Source organism: Macrosteles quadrilineatus, unplaced genomic scaffold, assembly GCF_028750875.1.
Source record: "Macrosteles quadrilineatus isolate MER2022 unplaced genomic scaffold, UCM_ALF_1.0 Scaffold_1__1_contigs__length_201487025, whole genome shotgun sequence".
Taxonomy (NCBI): domain Eukaryota; kingdom Metazoa; phylum Arthropoda; class Insecta; order Hemiptera; family Cicadellidae; genus Macrosteles; species Macrosteles quadrilineatus.
The window spans coordinates 50,242,605-50,266,452 of record NW_026542594.1 but is presented as its reverse complement, the minus strand read 5'-3'; the positions used below and the strand labels follow the sequence as shown (position 1 = coordinate 50,266,452).

General features: G+C 35.2%; 1 protein-coding gene across 1 annotated transcript in view; it reads left to right on the top strand.

The window, feature by feature from the left end:
* The window catches only part of LOC128983004 (uncharacterized), a 123,267-nt gene that overhangs the window by 33,122 nt on the left and 66,297 nt on the right, over window positions 1–23,848 (top strand). The window contains exons 2-3 of the mRNA XM_054402122.1: window positions 7,100–7,261; window positions 22,944–23,045. The gene's annotated coding sequence lies outside the window, so the exon portion shown is untranslated. The remainder of the gene's footprint in view (window positions 1–7,099; window positions 7,262–22,943; window positions 23,046–23,848) is intronic.

Sequence of the window (23,848 nt, the reverse complement as noted above, 5' to 3'; positions counted from 1 at the left end):
TTTGATTTACTAATCGAATCGATAGTTTCAATCAATATTAGCATAGCCCAGTTAAGAAACTGTACCCGATTTCTTTTAGATCTATTGATATTTTTCTATCCGATATATATTGATAATAACAAATTGAAACATATCAGCTGACAACTACGATAAGGATACAGTAAGTTAAATAATACTAGTGTACTTGTTGCTCGAAATTGAGCAATTGTTAAGTACCAGTATTATACAGAAGTTAATTTAAAACTACAGTAATAACAGTCATAATTTTCAATGAGTTTAAAAGATCCGACTAAAAGCTTATGTAACTAATTAAAATACTCACGCTATTTCTTAATAGCGCTTTGAAATAATAAACGCTACTTGTAAAAATATTTTAGCATTTTTTAGACCCGGCTTATTTTTTAGTGTTTCCTACAAATGTTTCCCGACTTAAAACGGTTACCAGTAAACATTTCTTGCATGTAGCCTATTTATTTGATCTGACATTAGGTAGGTTTACTTTACCACTGTGACAACATGATGTGTAAATTCTTCATGGTTTTTTTTTTATTTCCAAAATGTAAGTTGCTTAGCATAAATGGCAAAAATGATTCATCTCTCCAAGTGATTGTGTACCTGGATTCCTTACTGTGAGACCAGGCCTCTCCTCTACTCTTCTCATTTGTATAAGATTTTCTATTAACTGTCTCCTCCTCCTGTTTTCAATATTTCTCCTTTAAACTCAAGAAATTTTCTGTCCTTCCAACAAAACTGATTAACTGTTTAGATTTGTCCATACAGTAGAACCCCTCATATCCGGCCTTGGTTTTACCGGTCCTCTGTTTATCCGGCCCCTTCCAGGAAGCCAATATCAAAATTTTTTTTCTCACAGCTTACAGACGTTAAGATGCAGCCACTAGTCTTTGTGACTGCTCAAGTCATAAAATAAATTGTTCTCATTATTTATCTGTTTACATTTATTTGCTGAGTCACTATACTCAGTTGAGCTAGTATAGGCCTAACCTCTGATCAGTTGGTTGATTATTTCCAAAGTGGGGTTAGTACAGTACAGTACTAGTACATTAATTTTTGTATTTCACAAAATGGTTAAGAATGTTGAGTAGAAATGCATGTACCATTTAAGTCCTAATGATCTTTAAGTACAATTTATTGTCATTTTTACCTCCATTTAATAGGTTTTGTTACCTGGAATCATAATATTTGTACATTCATTACTTAATGACTTTAACCTAACCTTAAATGTGTTTGAAGATATTAAAACAGAAGGAATACGGATCGTGAAGTAAAACAAAAATATATCGATATATCAAAAAGAAAATCAAACAAACCTACAAATATTTTTTTCTATTTACAAACATGTCTATTTTTATAAAAATGATCCCAGAACGGAATTAAATTATACTTTTGATTGCATATATTGATTACCTATTATTATTAGGTATGAATTATCATTTTCATAGTAGGTTGGTTTATCCGGCCAAATCGTTACCAAACATCAATATATTTACTCCCAAAAAGCTGGTGAGTTTCTTTTTATGTACAGCTGTTTTTGTTTTTAAATTTGTTCAATGTAATTCCTATGGGGAAAATGCGACCTTTGAGGGCGTCTCATGCCATTAAGGGTAAGAGTTTTAAAATTCTAAAACCTTAATGCAAAACTACGAATTGAGACGAATCATTTGACACCTCAAACGATAAAATCGGTCCAGAAATAACAGAGGAGTTTTGTTCTCAAAAAACAGCCCTCACGTATTAATATAAGAGATTGTTCAGTATCAACAAACAATTAAAAAAATATATTAAGTTTACTTATATTGAAATGAAACTGTTCTAAACTAACCTAATTAACCAAACTTGCTGTAACATTTCTAAATTCCGTTTGATAGCCTATTCCCCATGCCTTTTCTGTTATCAACGGAATTTTGAAACGGTAACTTAGCTTACGGCAAGTTTGGTTATGTAGCTATGTTAGGTTAGTTTAGAATAGTTTCATTTACTAACTTAATCCAATACCGGTATAGCCTATATTCTATTATTTTTGCCTAAGTAAACAAGGTTAGTTCTTAATTTTCTATTTAAATGTGTTTGAAGATATTAAAACAGAAGGAATACGGATCGTGAAGTAAAACAAAAATATATCGATATATCAAAAAGAAAATCATCGATAATAATGAATGTTCCCTTTTAACAGGAATGTACCTTGTTCGATTCATAAAGTCCTACAAATATATTAATTATAACCCAACAGAACATAACCGCCTCAGTGCGTTGTAAAATATGTGGCCTACATATTTATAATAACAAATGTAGCCTCTTCACCCCCATGTACAAAAGTGTGCAAAAGTGTGGGTATTGTAAAAGTGTGTTTTCATGTAGCCCTTGGGGATTGGAAATGTGACCTCTTTTGTTATTAAAATGACTCTTATTAACTACAAAATAATTAATAAACTAGTGTCCCTGTTGCTCTAATTCGAGCAATTGCTAAGTATTACAGGCATTATTTTAAAACGAATTTCAACCAAGTCAGCAAGTTTGTAGCAAACTGTTAAATTAGAAAACTTGTTGACTGTTTACAATTAACATATGCTCTTCTTCTCACTTTTGATTTGTGACAACAGCTGGAGTTTCATAACAATTTTTGTTTCCAATGTTAATCTTATGGAGAAATACGAAACTTTAAAGGGCTCCATCGCCTCACTCTCTTATTATTTCCCTAAAAAGAAAGTTTCCTGCACAACTTCACGTTACGCTCTTTCCAATGACACCAAAAACATGTCAATCGGTTCAGTAGTTTCGGAGGAGTAATTGTCACAAAAAACCTGCTTGCGTATTAAATAAGTATAGATGCACGCATATTAACTCAACACAAAATCTAATTCATGAATGTTTACAAAACAAAAAACAGTAGAAAACCATATGATAGTAAAAGTAGGTATAAATGAATTATTAACAGTCTTAGAGAAGACATAACAGTCTCCCCCACTATTTTGAACTTGCAGTGTATTATTATGAAAGCACAAAGTCCTTGTATCGGCCCGGCATTTGCCTTTGTCGCCTTGATCTCTCTTGATTCTCAGGAATATGGCCATTGTTTGTCTCTGTTTCCTGAACTTCTGGAACCTCTGAATTGTTTTCTTTGGAAGTTGGCGGTTTTTCGGGAATTGATGGTCCTTCGGGAGTTGACGGTCCTCCGGGATTTGATGTTCTTACGGCAGTTGATGGTCTTTCAGGAGTTGACGGTCTTTCAGGATTATCTAATTGATTATAAGGAGTAATGAAATAATGAAATATGCTTTATTGTCTTTTGAATTTGTACAAATCATCGACAATGTCAAGATACAGCTAAAATTATAGCATAGTCAGGTAATTAATTAATGAAATACTTATAGCTAACTTAACAAAGGGAGACATATTATAATACATATTCTAAATGAATAATTACAACTGAAGAATCTTATTCTTAAAAAAATCTTCCAAACTATAAAATGGGTTATTGGTCAGCCAACAATAAAATTTACTTTTGAAATCCTATTATTTTATCGTGTAATGTTGTTGTGTTGTTATTGCTACGTTATATTAAATTGCTACGTCCAGTAGCAGACGTAGTGTTTCCTTTGGTGCTGTGTTTAGAAGCCCGTGGAACATCAAATATGTGGATTGGTCCAGCCCTAACAACCTTTGGTTTTGGTATCAAAGTAGACCGCAATTGATCAATGTGTCGTTTTATAAGTCGGCCTGACGTATCAAGGGAAACTAGATAGTGTCGAGTTCCCAACTTGTTATTTACCTCTCCAAACTTGAACACTTCTGTTTGTTTAATGTGTAAGTCAAAATCTGAGAGTTGTTGAGGACAGGCCTGTAGATTTCTTTTGCACTCATCCATTGTTGAGCCATGGCAAATTATGTCATCAAAGTAGGCCTCGGTTTTAGGCAATCCCTTCAAAATTTGTGTATGAATTCGGTTGAATTCAGAAAGTGCTGTCTTTATTCCGAAACTTAGTATATTGACACGATATGTTCCACGTTGTGTTGACATTGTCTGGATAATACTGGACTCTTCGTCGACTTTGAGGTGCAGATAAGCTTTGTACAGATCAAGTTTGCAAAAGTAACGAGATCCTCTCAAACTATCGAGGACATTGTCAATTTTTCGAATAGGATGGTTTGCCTGGACTATTCGTTCATTCACACCACATTTGTAGTCGACACAGAGACAAACACTTCCATCTGCCTTAGGTATCACGACTAGTGGTGACCCCCAATCACTTGACGTAACAGGCAAAATGATTCCTTCATTTTCAAGTAAATCTAGTTCCTTGTTGACCTGATCAATAAGAGCATGAGGTACGTTCCGTTCACGGTTGAAAATAGGCTTTGCTCCTGATCGAAGATGTAATGATACTGTAAAGTTTGGAACGCATCCAATTTTTGGCTCGAAAATTGGCGCAAATTTTTCAAACAGTTCCTCAACTGAATTTACTGGTTGTAATTGAAGGGTAGTAGCTGGTCGGTTCATTTCAGCGTCAATTACACTCAGTTCAATACCCAGTCCTCGGATCCATTGGCACCCTAGTAGAAGTGCATCATGACCTGAAGGGACAATGTGAAGGTCACCTTTGAACTGTTTACCCTTGTATGATACAGAAACTGATACCTTTCCCTCTGGTTTGATTATGTCTCCAGAGTAAGAACGGAAAGCTAGTCTTGATGGTTCTACAGGTACGTTCAGATGTAGACGTTCAAAGTCATTCTTCGCAAGGAGAGAAAATTTAGCCCCACTGTCAACTTCAAAACATTGTAATCTTCCATTTATAGTGACAGAAACAATGTACTTGTCTGAATCATATCCAACTTCAAATAAATCTACGACATCAAAGTTCTGGTAGATCGAATAAATTTTGTGCACTCCGTAATCAGAAGAATTGTCACTAGAATAATCGTCATAATTTGATCCTGAATGTAGGTTGTTGGTTGAATTTAACTTTGATGTTGATTTCTTAGTCTTTGACATCAGTGTAGTTAATGCAGACCGCAGAGACATGTCCTCGTTTTAAACACTCCCCACATTGGAGTTTATACTTGTGTCTGTTACAATTTGCAGCAATGTGTTTGTTACTTCCACATCTAAGACAGAGGCCTTCTATTCCGAGGGCATTGAAGTCAGGTCTTTTGTCATTTGAACGTTGTTTCCAGTTGAGAGATGTCTTGTTGGATGAGCGATTGTTAGAGAACTGGTGGGATCGTCTGGAAGACCTTGTAATTTTGTGCACTCCAGCCGAATCCATATTAAAGTTGTTAGAACATGCATGTTGGTGAAATTCCTTGCTTTCAACCTTTGATGCTTCAAGGGCAATAGCTTTCTCTAGAATGTCATCAAACTTTGTGTAAACGGATTGTAAAAGGTGTTCCCTAAGCCAATTGTCCTTCAATCCTCGTATGAACTGTGCCCGCAAGAAAACATCAGCAATTGACACAGATGTTCCACATTCATCGTTGGAACATTCAACTGCAAATTCACATTCTTGAAGATCACGTCTGAGGTCAGCCACAAACTCTGAAATTGACTGGTTTTCTTTTTGAAAGATATTTAAGAAATAATGTTGAGCAACAACAACACTTTTCTTTGGAATCAATAGTTTCTTGAAGTCATTCAACAGACATAATCTAATGATTTGAGTGGCTTGTCTGGGCCCAAAAATGCAGAGATAGGTTGTTATAATGTTCACTACCTATAGAATTACACAAGAGCTGAGCAATTTTCTTCTTATCAGTCAAACCTTTCATTGTATAATAGTTTTCAAAACGTTCTAAATAGCTGGTAAACTTTTCTTGTTTGGCATTGAAGTTTTCGAATGTAGCAACATTTGACATTGTAGATTGACAGCTTTCTTCTCTAGGTTTTCCAATTGATGTAACAATTGTTTGAATTTGAGCTTGAAACATGTTTGACATCTCACGTACAAGTGCTTTTTGTTGTTCATTGAATGTGTTTAGAAGTAAGGTAAACTGTTGTGCATCCATTATAGTTTGAACTGTATAAAATATTAATGTGTCTTGAAACTAGAAATTGAATGTAATTTTGAAAAGTAAATGTGTTGAATTTTTCAGTGGCTAGTTGATTTTCACACTTGTCGCCAATTAAAATGACTCTTATTAATTACAAAATAATTAATAAATGCACGCATATTAACTCAAAACAAAATCTAATTCATGAATGTTTACAAAACAAAAAACAATAGAAAACCGTATGATAGTAAAAGTAGGTATAATAGTATATTTCGTACCTAGGGCCGAAAATGAGGTTTTGCCGGCTCGAGATAGTTTTTAAGTTCGAGACGAAGTCGAGAACTTAAATCGATCGAGAGCTGTAATACCATTTCGGTCCGTGGTACGAACGCTATTTTTCACCACACTTTACCCTATTACCACTGTTCACCACTATAATAATGCACACTGATAGTCAACACAACTACAACTTTAAGGTTATGTGAAGAAATAATTTGAGGAATCAGCAAAAATAAAAATAAATAGTTGCTAGGCAACGGTGACAATAACAGAATTCTATTGCAATGCTATGGGATTTTGATTGTGTTTAAAATGCATTCATGTTTTAAGTAAAGTAAGCGGACAACTGATTTTGCGGCCCCGGCCTGTAAAAACCTGCTTGGTCCCCAAATTACGATGACAGCTGTCATGGCCAGCAAAACGTAACTTTCAGCCACCAATTAACGTATGTAATACAGCCAAAAACATTATAGTGTGGTGAAAATGAATTATTAACAGTCTTAGAGAAGACATAACAGTTATGAAAACTAGGTCAATCATAATTTAACTGTGTGTAGGCCTAGACTACTCAACCAATCAAAATAGATGATTGATGGCATGAGTTCTTTGTCTTTGTGCATGTGTAGGCTAATTTTTTTTTTCAAATTGACTGATTGCCATCATTTCAAGACATGCTGTTAAAAAGCATACTCAATTTTTGTTTTTAACTACCGGTAAGTAAAATTGCATAAGTTACTTAGCATTTTATAATCTTAGTTTAAATTAACTGTTATTGTATTATAAAGTTGTTTTTTTTTTATGTTTTTCAATGAAGAGTGTGAGCAACGTACTGTGTTTGTCACAAGTGGGCCACATCCCTGCAATTGGCTTGGCTGTAGTTAATGCTTCATACCAACCAGTTGTCAAATTGTCAAGCACACAGTCTCCTTTCAAGCTACAAAAGATTCTCCAAGCCATAAAATCTTTTAAAGAGACAGTAAGTTCTTTTATTTTTGTATTTTATAACAACGATCTACCTATATTGTTGGTACTCATGCTCATGCTATAATTGTCTGGTTGTCAAGGGGTTATTGTGCTTGTCTTAAAAAAATGACGGTTGCTGTTTCTATCCCAAGCGGGGTTGATTCTGCCCCGGATGCTGTTTGGCATTGGCTTATCAACTATAGTGATCCATCAAAAGTTCAACGTTGGAGGAGATTAATAGTGCTTGCATCTCAACAGCCATTATTTGCATACCTTTACTCACATAAAATATGGCTAGGAACATTCTGGGACACATTTTATACAACCCAGATACTTGTCTCCCAACTGGAGATTTATAGTGTTAGTTACCTGTCTATTTGACTCAGTGCGGGTCTCTTTTCCAACTCACGCACATTTAAAAATTTCAACTTTGAGCAACTCAAACTGAGTTCAATGTTTAGTTAATAGCAGTTGGTATTTTAATTGTGGTTTTACTACTAGGATTGCTTTTATAGTAGTGAAAGCCATAGACCAGTCAGCTAACATTATAAAAGGCAAAGTTCACAAAACATGGCGTAGACATGAGAGTAATGTAAAACCAAGTTTGCAGCTTCGAACGACCTGTGCTCGCGAGACGTAGGAATTGGCTAACTCAGGACTTCGCTAACTCGGTCGTGTGTCGGAACTGGCTAACTCTGGAACTGGTTAACCTTCTCAGTCAGGAATTCGCTAACTCCGGAACCCGCTAACTCGATTTTGTCTCGCGGCGGAATTCACTAACTCTGGAAGTCGCTAACCCGGCCGCGCTTACTGCATGGAGCATTGCCAACCTTGTACAACGAAATAATCGTACACTGCCGTATTTCAAAATGTCAGTGACAACAGAGGTGTATAGTCAATGGTGACAATGAAGTTACAGTAAATGTTATTGTTTTTTGTTATCAATTCCCCTTTTAACAGGTAACTAGTCCAAAGTAATTCAAAGACAATAAACAATCATGAAAAAGTGTTTTTTTTTTTATTTAACTGTGCAATGGCCAATTAAATGTTTATGGTTTCGATCTTTAATATAAACGCCATCAGTAGCCTATGAAAGAAAATAATGGAATATGAAAAATATTGAAAATTCAGTTTAATTGGTACTAAATAATTAAACCTCTACGAAATTCTGCTAAAATACACGCAAGTTCTCAAACACGGAAAACAAATTTAATCATAATGTCGTGTAATAAACCAACACCATTAATTATTACAGTCATCAACCACCGTAACTTTCAAACCTAATTCATAGATTTAAAATTAAATGTTCGTCGTTGAATCTTCTAACTTACGTGTATAAATATGACATAGACTAAGTTTTATATAAATTAATAGAATAGCTGTAGGCCAAAATCTAGGCCTAATAGTTTAAACCAAAGCATTGTAGGCCTACTAGTAAATAGTTGCCTAATTCTAAAATGTGTTGAATTTTTAGTGATAATGTTAAATGTTACATGTTTTAAAACAGTTTTTAGATTGTACACCTAAGCACCACTAGTAAATAATAGGAGAAGATATAATATTCATATAATAAAACGTGACAGGGTTATTTTAATTCACGACTCTTAATCAACGACTTGACGGATTTTCCTGATTTGAGTGTGGGGTTTTATTATATTGCTTTTACCATCGAAATAAACTATACCAAGCCATTGCTCGGTTCCCCGTTCCCCGGTACTAAGCTACTCAATAGACAATAGCTTTGTTTTTAAATAAGATCAGGTAATTTTAGCTATGGTCACCATTCATAAAAATGGTAACAAACAAGAACGCCTGGGTCCATTTAGAACCGTAAACACTCAAGACTTTTAAAAAGTAGGCCTACTGAAAGATGTAAAATTAATAATAATTAAACAAAATTAAGAGGATGACCCGGGTTCTACACTAGCCTACGATAACAGAAATTTACAAGTTGTATTTATGCATAGACTAATTTTTATTGCAATCCATGAATACATTAGGCCTACCACTTTATAATGTATTGATCAATATTTATTTAAATTCAATAGCTCTATTTAAAAATACATTACCACTACAATGTATTTCTGTAATGACGTTTAACGTGTAAATTTTATCATAATTTATGATTTATGAGTACATTTCTCATCCTTATGGATCAGCTGAAGACAGTTGTATTGTTAGTTCTGTCCGGTGCACTGTATTTAGAGGTCGTGTTTTGTTTACAATTGTTTATTGTTTTCGGCCATTTAAAACCTCGTTTAACTAAATAAAACGTTTTAATCACAACTAAAAACACGTCCCCTAGTTATATAAACAAACAGTAAATAAAAAATCATGAAGTTAAATATAAAATAATAGAAACACAATTTCGTCGACACTAGCGATCAGTGTCACCGGACATGAACTGGATACAAAAAACTAGCTTCAAAGTTTACAATGGGATGTAAAGTTTACTCGTGTTGGCAACACGATGTGTTGGTTAGTTTATGGTAAGACTATAATGCATTTTCCACCCTAAAAATCATAAGAATAATATTAAACATACTTCTAAATATATTTATTTTATTGACAACGTTGCTCTTACACCTAATTATTCGTAGAATACGACATTATGGTACCGATACGATATTGGTACTATACTTTCGGCAATACTGACCAAAAATCTTCGTGCTTGGCTCCCATTGGACGGCCCGCGAGGCTTCTGATTGGGAGTTAGCGAGTTCCGCCGAGGGACCGAGTTAGCGACTTCCGTACGTGGCTGGTTAGCGGGTTCCGGAGTTAGCCAATTCCGAAACCGAACAAGTTAGCGAGTTCCTGTCATCGACCAATTTTGAAGATAAGGCGTTTAACATGGGGTTAGCGAGTTCCAGAGTTAGCCAATTCCGCGGACCCGTGCTCGCTGCTAGGTGGTCAAAATAACTCAATTTTCTTGTACTTTTTAGTTTTCTTTAATGAAATCTCGAAAATCATGTATTGTACGAAAGAAAGCGTTATAACCTTTTTTGAAGTAAATTAAATTCCGTACAATTTGGTATCAGTTTTCAGCTCTATCTATTATAGACTTTAAAATACATCATTTATAATTTTGGAATGTTCAGCAGTTGGGGGTAGACCCCCTATAACTATAAACTATAATGACATATTCAAAAGGACTGCTTATGTCGAGTGCTGTCGTTACGACAGTTTTGTCAGCGTCTACTGGGGCTACTTCAATTTTGATTCCTTCTTTTTCCATTCTGGAACAAAGGAAGCTGAACAGGTGCCGCTTTTTGTGGTCGCTGGACAGAAAAATTGTATTTCCAATCGTTCTATTGGGTTTGGATGTTATTTTTTAATTGGAATCATCAGCATATAGATAAAGCTGATTGTTGTTCTTACAAGACAGAACCTTATTTATATCTTTGAGATATATTATAAAAAGCAAAGGTCCTATAATATTGATCCCTGTGCGACACCATATACAAGGGATTAACACAAAAGGACAAAAGTGAACTGTACTACGCTTAAAATAAAACCACTGTTTTTAAGTTCCCAGTTTATCTTGGATTTTTCTTATATGTGCAGTTAAAAATACAGTAAAAGAGTGTTTAAATGTTTTAGAACATTTTTTTAATGTGAAGAAGTTATAAGTTTTCAGTGTAAGTTAATTAAAATAGCTATAAACACATAAACTCATTGCTTCCTACAAAGCATATGGCTACATTCTAAACTTACCTAAAGTTGGTTATCAAAAATGTTCATTTACTTATTATATCCTACAAATAACATTGGGCACTAGTGTATCAAAAATCAAAAGACTTATTTTATTATTTTATTTAAAAATTGAAAATCGAACTATTTCATTGCATAAGTTATTAAAAACAAACATAACTCTACAAGATAACTGATCAAACTTGTCAACAAGCTCCATCCTGAAGCATAGACTAAGGAAAATGCGCGCACTGACCGTTGAGCATTAGTGGTACCTTGTACTGCAGCTCGACCACTATATGATAACAGACTTTACTTATCTGCCACTAATGCTTAGATATCCCTGATAAGAATTTTTCTCCAATTGTCATAACACTTTGTGAAATTCTTAAAGATAATTAATTATGCAGTTGTCTGATTATTGATTGTGATCTCGAATGTGTTTAATGATTAAGTTTTTCTACTGTTTTAAATGCTAGAGGGATTTTTGCAAGCCAAACGGTTGAATCTAGAGATGGCAAATCTACAGGAAATAATAATTGAGTCTAATGACAACCATGGCTTAATGCAGGACTATATAGCTAAAATATGCTTTGAAATAAATTTAATAAAATGCAATAATCCTGAGGTGAAAATGGAAAATCTTGTGTCCGGCCTGGAATCACTTATTAAACACTGTGACGGTGTCCTATTAGACAGTGAAGAAAATAAAAAAATACTTGACTCGTCTCGAAGGGACAGCGCTATCTTGGAGTCTAATTTAGTTTTACAAAAAAAAACAAAGGGAACAAGATTTAAATCACTCATTTCATCTCCAAGAACAAGAAAAAGATGAAAAAATGCAAGTAATGAAACAATTAGCAGAAATCGAAGAGAAACTTAAATCGAATGCTGAAAAATACAACTCATTACTTCATGAAAATAGGGAAATTGTACAGAACGTGACTAAATTAAAATCTACAAAGGACTCACTAGAAGAACAGTTAAATAAAAAAACTTCAAACATTGCGAAATTGAAATTTCAACTTCAAGCAGTCTCTACAGAGTTATTAGTCCACCCTAAAAATCATAAGAATAATATTAAACATGCTTCTAAATATATTTATTTTATTGACAACGTTGCTCTTACTCCTATTCGTAGAATACGACATTATGGTACCGATACGATATTGGTACTATACTTTCGGCAATACTGACCAAAAACACAACATTTGAAACATTTAAAACATTTGAATTTGGTTGTGTTCTGTTTGTGATCTACAGAAGGACAACAGAGGCAACAGAGGTTGGGGTAAAGAAAAGTGGGTTGATGATTCTGTTCTGAGTGGCTACTTCTCTGCATTGTCAGGCTGTATCAACTCTGAAGATGTTTTATTTCTGGGACCGTCTGTTACTGCTTTGATCAAACTTGGTTCCCCTGAAATGGTAGCGGACATCCTTTCTGGAACTTCTTTCAACACTTGTAAATTTGTCTTCTTATGCCTGAGCAACAGCAATGATCGTGAAAATGAGGACACTGGCTCGCACTGGAGCCTGTTGTTCCTGGATAGGTTAAACAGCACAGCATACCACTTAGATTCCTTGAGTGCAACAAACAAAGTATCGGCTATAACGGTTTCCAGTAAACTTGGTATTGATAGTGACAATGTCTTAGAGGTACCATGTATGCAACAGAAACAATCGTTCGAATGTGGGATGCATGTCTTAGCGAATGCAAAGTATATAGCTCTTCATTATTGTGCTAAGAGTTCAAATACAGTCCCATTTGTTGAATGGTACATAGGTAAAGCGACTGTCACATGCAAGTGCAGCAGCAATCTCAGTGAACAAACTACGTTGATCGACAATGTCACACAAAATATCTCAGGCGAGAATATTAATAAAACTGCTGATAAAATTATTCGCAAACAGAACAAGTGGAAAAAAGTAAATAATCGGGGCAGATCTCTTAAACAAAAATCCATCATAAATTATCACATTACAACAAAAAATAGATTCGAGGTTTTGGACAGTATTGTTGAAGACAACAGATGTAATGATGAACAGAGCAGCAAAATCTCACCTACTGAACAAAGGGACACAGAGTGGGCTTTAAATTGCAATGTTTTTACTTCAAGAAAAATATAAAAGGCTAATCAAAACATCAAATTAGATTCAAATCACGGAAAACCTAAAATAATCATGAAAAGTGATAGCCATGGGAAGGACCTAACTCATTACATTGACCAGGCTAGTAGCAACAAGTTTAATACAATGAACCACTGCCAGCCGGGGGCTCCTTTTGAGGTCATTGTGGAATCCATGGGAAACTCTAGGGAAATCAAAAAGCTGTCAGATAGTGATTTTGTTGTTTTAATTGGAGGCACTAATAGATGAGTGAACGAAGTGAACGAATCTATGTATCGTGTATAGCGGAGTCGGAGAAAAGTTGTCCGCTGGAGTATGTGTGTGTGTGTGTTCGCACCTAAAACTCAAGAACCGTTGCACTTATAGCGTTCAAATTTTGCACAAATAGTTATGACACCAGTGTAAAGACACCATTAAAATTCTAGACAATTCCACTCAGTAGTAATAATAAAATACTTAAAAAACATTTTTAAATTTGTCCCATAAGAATAACATTAGGAGCTACCTTCTTCTTCTTTTTATTTGTTTACGTTTTGCGACCAACAATTTTGTTGTCTACTTAAGACAGAGAGAACGACTTTTACTCTAAGCTCTCATTCATGGAGTAAACAGTTTAGCGTCTATGAATATATATCATTATAATTTCACAGCTTTCAGGATAATGTTATTTAAGCTAATTAAATTTCACAACTTTCAGAATAATAAATTGAACTTAACAATATTAGTCGGCAGTTATATACCGTTTATTTTCAGTATTAAAATTCACCTTCAAATTAAAAGTATATAGGTATGTATGTATTTAGAACAAAGCAGCTTTTTACATTTTAATGTTGGCATTGAATATTAAATATTCAAAGATGTTGGTATATTTTTATACTAAAATGCTATGCGAAGGGGGGGAAAGGTCCCCGACGTAGAGAGTGGTAAAGGAAGCGGAAAGGTGAGCAGTGAAAAGAAAGGAGTACGGAAACCTTTTATGACTGTTAAATTAACGTATCTGTAATACTTAAATGCTATGGAAAAATAGAGAAAAAGGTCTACGATGTACGAAGTAGTGAAGGTAATAGTGAAGGAAGTAGTCAATGCGAGCGCTGCGGAGTGTGGGGGGCCTTTATGACAGTTGGAATAATGTATCTGCAATTCTAAAAATGCTATGGGAAGGGAGAGAAACAGGTCCACGATGTAGGAAGTGGTGAAGGAAGTAGTCAATGTGAGCAGTCCGGATAGTGGGAAGCCTTTGTGACAATTAGAATAATGTATCTGCAATTCTAAAAATGCTATGAGAAGCTCCCTCCGGAAACAGGTCCACGACACTTAGGAAGTAGTGAAGGAAGTAGTCGAGGCGAGCAGTCCGGAGTGTGGGAACCCTTTGTGGCAGTTAGATTAATTTATCTGCCATAATAAAATGCTATAGGAAGGGAGGGAAACAGGTCCACGACGTAGGAAGCGGTAAAGAAAGTAGTCAAGGCGAGCAGTCCGGAGTGTAGAAACCCTTTGTGGCAGCTAGATTAATATACCTGCAATACTAAAATGCTATAGGAAGGGAAGGAAACAGGTCCACGATGTAGTAAGCGGTAATGGAAGTAGTCAAGGCGAGCAGTCCGGAGTGTAGAAACCCTTTGTGACAGTTAGATTAATATACCTGCAATACTAAAATGCCATAGGAAGGGAAGGAAACAGGTCCACGACGTAGGAAGTGGTAATAGAAGTAGTCGAGGCGAGCATTCTGAAGTGTAGAAACCCTTTGTGACAGTTAGATTAGTGTAACTGCAATTCTAAAATGCTATGGGAAGGGAGGAAAACAGGTCCACGACGTAGGAAGTGGTAATGGAAGCAGTCGAGGCGAGCATTCTGGAGTGTAGAAACCCTTTGTGACAGTTAGCTTAATGTAACTGCAATATTAAAATGCTGTAGGAAGGGAGGGAAACAGGTCCACGACGTAGGAAGCGGTAAAAAAAGTAGTCAAGGCGAGCAGTCCGGAGTGTAGAAACCCTTTGTGGCAGCTAGATTAATATACCTGCAATACTAAAATGCTATAGGAAGGGAAGGAAACAGGTCCACGATGTAGTAAGCGGTAATGGAAGTAGTCAAGGCGAGCAGTCCGTAGTGTAGAAACCCTTTGTGACAGTTAGATTAATATACCTGCAATACTAAAATGCTATAGGAAGGGAGGGAAACAGGTCCACGACGTAGGAAGTGGTAATGGAAGTAGTCGAGGCGAGCATTCTGGAGTGTAGAAACCCTTTGTGACAGTTAGATTAGTGTAACTGCAATTCTAAAATGCTATGGGAAGGGAGGGAAACAGGTCCACGACGTAGGAAGTGGTAATGGAAGCAGTCGAGGCGAGCATTCTGGAGTGTAGAAACCCTTTGTGACAGTTAGCTTAATGTAACTGCAATATTAAAATGCTGTAGGAAGGGAGGGAAACATGTCCACGACGTAGGAAGCGGTAAAGAAAGTAGTCAAGGCGAGCAGTCCGGAGTGTAGAAACCCTTTGTGGCAGCTAGATTAATATACCTGCAATACTAAAATGCTATAGGAAGGGAAGGAAACAGGTCCACGATGTAGTAAGCGGTAATGGAAGTAGTCAAGGCGAGCAGTCCGGAGTGTAGAAACCCCTTGTGACATTTAGATTAATATACCTGCAATACTAAAATGCTATAGGAAGGGAGGGACACAGGTCCACGACGTAGGAAGTGGTAATGGAAGTAGTCGGGGCGAGCATTCTGGAGTGTAGAAACCCTTTGTGACAGTTAGATTAGTGTAACTGCAATTATAAAATGCTATGGGAAGGGAGGGAAACAGGTCCACGACGTAGGAAGCGGTGATGGAAGTAGTTGAGGCGAGCAGTCCGGAGTGTAGAAACCCTTTGTGACAGTTAGATTAGTGTAACTGCAATTCTAAAATGCTATGGGAAGGGAGGGAAACAGGTCCACGACGTAGGAATTGGTGATGGAAGTAGTCTAGGCGAGCAGTCCGGAGTGTAGAAACCCTTTGTGACAGTTAGATTAATATACCTTCAATACTAAAATGCTATAGGAAGGGAGGGAAACAGGTCCACGACGTAGGAAGTGGTAATGGAAGTAGTCGAGGCGAGCATTCTGGAGTGTAGAAACCCTTTGTGACAGTTAGATTAGTGTAACTGCAATTCTAAAATGCTATGGGAAGGGAGGGAAACAGGTCCACGACGTAGGAAGTGGTAATGGAAGCAGTCGAGGCGAGCATTCTGGAGTGTAGAAACCCTTTGTGACAGTTAGCTTAATGTAACTGCAATATTAAAATGCTGTAGGAAGGGAGGGAAACATGTCCACGACGTAGGAAGCGGTAAAGAAAGTAGTCAAGGCGAGCAGTCCGGAGTGTAGAAACCCTTTGTGGCAGCTAGATTAATATACCTGCAATACTAAAATGCTATAGGAAGGGAAGGAAACAGGTCCACGATGTAGTAAGCGGTAATGGAAGTAGTCAAGGCGAGCAGTCCGGAGTGTAGAAACCCTTTGTGACAGTTAGATAAGTGTAACTGCAATTATAAAATGCTATGGGAAGGGAGGAAAACAGGTCCACGACGTAGGAAGCGGTGATGGAAGTAGTTGAGGCGAGCAGTCCGGAGTGTAGAAACCCTTTGTGACAGTTAGATTAGTGTAACTGCAATTCTAAAATGCTATGGGAAGGGAGGGAAACAGGTCCACGACGTAGGAATTGGTGATGGAAGTAGTCTAGGCGAGCAGTCCGGAGTGTAGAAACCCTTTTTGACAGTTAGATTAATATACCTTCAATACTAAAATGCTATAGGAAGGGAGGGAAACAGGTCCACGACGTAGGAGCGGTGAAGGATGTAGTCAAGGTGAGTAGTCCGGAGTGTGGGAACACTTTGTGAAAGTTAAATTAATCTATTTTAAATTCTAAAATGCTATAGGAAGGGAGGGAATCAGGCCCACGACGTAGGAAGCGGTGAAGGATGTAGTCAAGGTGAACAGTCCGGAGTGTGGGAACCCTTTGTGAAAGTTAAATTAATATATTTGAAATTCTAAAATGCTATAGGAAGGGAGGGAAACAGGTCTAAGACGTAGGAAGTGGTGAAGGAAGTAGTCGAGGCGAGCATTCCGGAGTGTAGAAACCCTTTGTGATAATTAGAATAATGTACAGTATCGAGCATGAGGCGAGCAGTGCGGAATGTAGGACCCGTTGGTGGCAGTTAGATAAATGCATCTGCAATTCTAAAAGTGCTATGGGAAGGGAGGGAAACAGGTCCACGACGTAGGAAGTGGTGAGGGAGTAGTCGAGGCGAGGAGTCCGGAGTGTGGGAACCCTTTGTGACAGTTAGATTAATGTATCTGCAATAATAAAATGCTATGAGAAGAGAGGGAAACAGGAAATACATTACGTATATTACCAATGACTTTGGTTAATTAATGGACGAGAAGTTAGGATTGTTGTTGACTGAGATTTGGTTTTTTTTAACAGGTTGGCAGCCTCTTTTAACCTTGCATTTGCCCGTCCACATAGACTAAGCGCCCGTGCGTGGATCGTTTACAGCAAAGCAAGGGGTGAGCCGGTACGGTACAAAGGTGAACTATACTGATAAAATTTAGTGGCAGTGACCAGGATCCGAACCCACGACATTGCTGCCTTGGGCCCGAAGTTCGCATGACGCTACCGACTGAGCCACCGACTCACCATTATTTGCCCTGACTCATGGGTTGATTTGCCCATACAAATAACATTATTGTGTTCACCAGTGACACCGGTAAGTATGCTAGGTGTGGGTGGACTCTTTCATTATTGCGCTCATGTTCACTCATCCCGTTACGCGCAGAATAAGCGTACTACTAGTAATATTACGAAGACGACTACGAGAAACTCTGAAGGATTCTTAAAATCATTCAAAAACCAGCTTAATGAAGTACTGGTGCATCTGGAACATACCAACGTTATCTTATCAACACTACCTTATAGGTATGATTTGAGCGCTTCAAGCCAGGAGAATAAATTAGTTAAAGAAACCAATTTCATTGTCAGACATCTTGCGTATGAGAAACCCAACATCAAGCTCTTGGATCTCTGGACCCTTGAAAGACGCATCCACACCAGACATGGACTACATTTTAATAAAAGTGGGAAAAGGTTTATCTCTAAACAAATTCTTATACTAACAGAGAATCCCAACAACAGAAACCCTTCCTGCAGTACCTTGAACTCAACCGACCCACATGTTTCAACCTTATCTTCGCCAGCAGAAATAGTTAATGCAAACAAACCAGAACCTTTCAATAGAACATCTACTACAGAATTTTTTCCTGAAGACAACACTTTCCCGTTGCAAATAATTGAAGCTGACATGTCAGAAGTAATAGAAAGATTTTTTAATGACACATCTGTAGCTTTTGCCCACTCAATTTCTGGTGACTTTGAGGACGAAAGACAGATGAGTAGAGGTGTTGCTCTTGCCTTCAGAAAGAAATTTGGCCGACCTTTACGTTCAGAGTGCCTAAACAGCCATGTTACTCTCCAGAACAAGCAAGGTGCCGCAATTTATGGGCTTGTGACCAAGGATATTTATAGGAGTAAACCAACAGTCATGGACTATAACCTAGCTTTCAAGAAATTCACAGAGGAATTCAAAAAGAAAAACTACAAAAGACTTCTTTGTTCTCCATTGGGCTGTGTGAGGGACAAAATATCACTAAATATTTTCTCCAAAAATATAGTGGATTTCCACTACATCACTGGGGCAAGGGTGGACATAATTGCTCAGAAGGAGAAACCAACAAAAGTGCTAAAGAATGGACTAGAATATGAAACATTTTTAGCTATGCTACGGAGCTGCATCACAAGAGAGATGAATTTAAGAGTTCCTGCGAGCCTACCTGAAGATGCTCAGACTCTATCTCAGAAGAGTGTCAAAATAGCAAGTACACCTGTTGCTGTTCTACATGACCACCCATCTAAGGAACAAGTGAACTGTAGTAATGTCATAATAGACCATAAATAACCTACATCACTTGAGCACAAAAACTCTGAAGACTGCCAGACACTTACTGGAATGTCATCTGATTCCCTTTTCCATGGAGAGAATTTATGAGGAGACTACGCTCAATCGAAGAAAATTTCATAGGAACAAGAACTGAAACTGATAATGTAAATAATAATAAGTTAATTAGTCATAAGAAGTATTTTTTAAGAAACAAAAACCAAAACAAACACTAATTTAGCACCTGTTTCAAAAGCCAGTAAGAGTAAGAAATTATATATTTTCCATCAAAACATACAATGTTTAAGTAGCAGAATTGATTCTTTAGAAATCACAATTGATGAAATTAAACCAGATGTTGTTATTTTATCAGAGCACAAATTAACATTAACTGAAATTGAAAATTTTGAATTGATTGGCTATAATACTGTGAGTTATTATGTAAGGAATGTAAATCAAGGAGGCGGGGTATTAATTTTAGTTAAAAAAGAAATTCGATGTAAAAAACTAACTAATTCATTAATAGATAATTTAAACACAGATAAGATTTTTGAATCATGTGCAGTCGAATTAGAATTGAACAATGTTAAGGTTATTGTAGCTGGCATTTATAGAACTCCTTCAAGAAATATTGCTGGTTTTTTAGAAAACCTGGACAAACTTTTATGTTTTCTATCAAGTTTTAATACCAATTTATGCATTGGAGCAGATTTTAATATTGATGTATTGACCGATGATTGTAAAAAAATTTATTTTGTTAGTTTACTTAAGACACATAACATGTATTACACAGTAAATATTCCTACTAGAATAACTGATAGTTGTGAATCGGCAATAGATAACTTTGTTACAAATATTAATAAGACATATGTAAGGGTAATTTGTATTGTAACTGCACTCTCTGACCACGATGGGCAAATCCTTGAATTGGATAATGTCAAAAATAAAAATAAAAATATAAGGCTGTGGGAAATGAAACGTTGTTTTAAAAAACCAAATATTGAAAACTTTGTGAATGATTTGACAAATGAAAATTGGGACAAACTATATCAAACACCAATTGATAACAAATTTTCATATTTTTATAATGTATTGAACTATCATTTTGATAAAAACTTTCCAAAAATAAATGTTAGAAGTAACCCCCAAAGAAAAAATTGGATTGATTGGGAAATAAAACATGAATGGACTAAGCTCATAGAAAACTATAGACAAAAAAGGAGAAATAAAAATGTTTGTGTAAAAAAAAACTTAAAAATGCAAAAAAAGGAAATACAGAAATCTTGTAATACAAAAGAAAAAGCAATATTTTGAAAACATAATAAATAAATCAGATAACCCTACAAAATTTATTTGGCAATTGATCAAGAAGGAACTGTACAGTAGCAAGGATCAAACAAAAACAGAGCTATTTTTAAACCACCAAGGTAAATGTGTCACTGATCCTTATAAAGTAGTCAACATATTGAATAATTTTTATGCTGACCTTGTAGAGAATATAATTATTCCTGAAATTAAAATGAATAAGAGAATAATAAATAGACCAATAACAGATGCAGTATTAACTAATCATACTTTTAGGTTCAAAACTATTTCAGAAGAGGAGTTGATTCAAATAATAAATTCAATCAAAAGCAAATGGTCCTCTGGGTGTGATGATATCCCAACAAAAATAATTAAAGATGCTAAGTGGGCAATTCTCAAACCACTTCTTCATGTTATAAATGCATGCCTCATTTCAGGTGTTTTTCCTTCTCAGTTAAAAATATCCAAAATAATTCCATTATATAAAAAAGGAAACAAAAATGAACCGTCTAATTATAGGCCTCTTTCAATTCTACCCTCTTTGTCAAAATTCTTTGAAAAATGCATGTTATTACAATTGACAGAATATTTTGAAAATAATAATTTGTTAGACACTGAACAGCATGGTTTTAGGCAAAAAAAAAATTCACTGTAACAGCTATAATAGCCTTTGTTGAAAATGTGATTAACGAACTGGATGAAGGTAACCAATCAGTAGCTGCTTTTTTAGATTTAACAAAGGCTTTTGATAGTGTTTCCCATTCACTTTTATTAAAAAAATTAACTTCCTTTGGTATATCTGGCAAAGAATTAGCTTTGTTGGAATCTTATTTAACAGATCGCCAACAATATGTAGAAATATCACACATTGAAAATAATAAAGCTTTTAAAATCAATTCAAAAACCAGATCTATTAATTATTCTGTACCACAAGGTTCTGTCCTTGGACCATTTTTGTTTCTTTGCTATTTGGGAAAGTTGCCAAACTGTCTACATACACTTACAGCTAATAACAATTTCAGTATTTTTGCCGATGATATTAATTTAACAATCTCTGACCGAAATATTAATAAAGTTTTTTCTGAAATTGGCACTGCAATCAATATAATTAATGACCAACTAAATAGCTTAAATTTATTAATTAATAAAAATAAAACAAAAATTATTAAATTTTCTTGCAGGAAGTCAAAATCTATTACTTCAACAGCGCCACCTTTCAACCTTTGTGAAAATACGAATTTTTTAGGTTTAGCGTTGGACTGTACTCTTAATTGGACAGGTCACGTTAATAAAGTCTGCTCTAAAATAAGTTCTGGGATCTTTGCTTTAAAGAGACTGTCAAATTTCTGTGATTTGAAAACAATTAAATCGGTTTATTATTCAGTAATTCATTCACACATAACATATGGCATTGAAGTCTATGGAGCTACTTCAAATTTTAACATGAATAGAATTTTATGTTGGCAAGAAAAAGCATTAAGAACTATGTTAAAACTAAAATATGACACTCCTTGTAAAACTTATTTTTCAGAATTAGGGATAATGACAGTTTACAGCCTTTATATTTTAAACACTATTCTCTATATAAAGAACATAATTGGCACATTATCAAAAAATCTCGACAAACATGAATATAATACTAGACAAAGACATGATTTTCAAATTACAAAACATAACAAAGAGTTTTTTAAAAAGAAGCCAAGCTATAATGGGATTATCTTTTTTAACAGCCTACCAATTTCAATTAAAAATAAAATAACCTCTGGCAATTTAAAAAATGTTTTAAAATCTTTTCTAATTGAAGGTGCATTTTATAGTTTTAATGAATTCCATACAAAAACTAAGCAACACTATGTTAGTCTTTAAGTTTAGTAATAGTTTTATATTGACGCCATTTATGTATTCATATTGTATATAAAAATGAATAAAGATGATTTTGATTTGATTTGATATTTGTCTAGTTCCAGGTCTTAAGCCATATTCGCTTATTTGTTGTTTGGTGACAAATGTTTTACTTACCGTATACATATCCTTACCTATTTACCAGAAATGAAATACAGTAAACCAATTTAAAGATGTTTTTGAAACGCCAATATTCTTTGATTTTTCTATTAAAATATACTAAATCTATCAAATTCTCTTGAGAGGTCCATATATATACCATTTTATGATGGTTAAAATGGGTGCATATACTTATCCCAGTTTTATTCATAATGTACCTCCAGGATTCATTAAATAACTTAATTAAGGTTACTGACTTGTCGTCAATCAACCCTATTCTATTTCTAGTTTCTAGTGGATAACCAATTTCGGGGTTTTAACCCCATTTACAACTCCTTATTATGAATTACTCAGCACTTGCCTCGGTCAAATTTTACAACAGCCAGTGCTGAGTAATTCATGTTTGACGAGAAGAAAATTCAATTAAGGATTTGAAAATGGGGTTAAAACCCTGAAATTAGTTATCCACTAGAAACAATAGGATTGATTGACAACAGGTCAGTAACCTTATTTATTTCACCCCAGTTTTTTACGCTTAATTGAAATAGCTATACTTTTTTACAAACTACATTATTATCATGAACAAATTTAATCTGTTCTATAGGTAAAATGCAGAGCAAGGATTTCAAAACAAGAATTTCAAGACTGCATACACTTAGGGATCAAAACTGCACTAGAAGATTTTGAAAACTTCCTCAATCAATTGGTTGGTGTTTGAATTAAAGGCCACACTGAGCTCGCTACCGTGGCATGAGCGAACTTTGAAAAATGACTTATTATGTTAACAAATGGGTTAAGTCACACAGCACTACCGCGCGGCGCGCGCCTGCGATAGGTAGTGTCTGTCACAACCGCTAGCTGAGCGATTTTTGAGACTACCGTGGCAGGAGTTTTGTTTAGCTCATGCGCAAAGGTACATCTCGAATGGACGAAAAGCCAAGCCATTTTAAAGTTTAAACCTAATTCAGTTTACAGTTAAAAATTAAATTTAATATTTTTCTTTTGATTGTTGATGTATGTTTTTTGAATTTTCGTTTCACTACTATATGTAATGGATTGTTTTTGTTATGTTTATCACCAGAACAAATTCTAGATTGTTTACCATGCAAGAAGAATGTTTACTATCAAATTTTTATATTGTAGACGTAGAACTGTTTCAATTTGCAACAACCAAAACTGTACAATCAATGTAAATTTGAACTTTTAAAAGAAGGCATAGCAAAAAAATTCCATTAATTTTGAAATGTTAGTAACTGGATTAAAAAGTATTCCATTGTATGTTTTTATTAAAAAAAGTCATTAGTCATGTAGTGTATCAGAAAATAACCTTCAAAACACCAGTGAAAGTGGATAATTTATTCTCAACCATATTTAAAATGCTTGCACTTTGAATATATAGTCTCAAATAAAAAAATAATAGTTACACTTCACTTATTAATGTGCATTAACAAATAATAAAACATTCAATTGCTTCTAAAAACACTTTACTAATTTCAAAACTAGAAAATT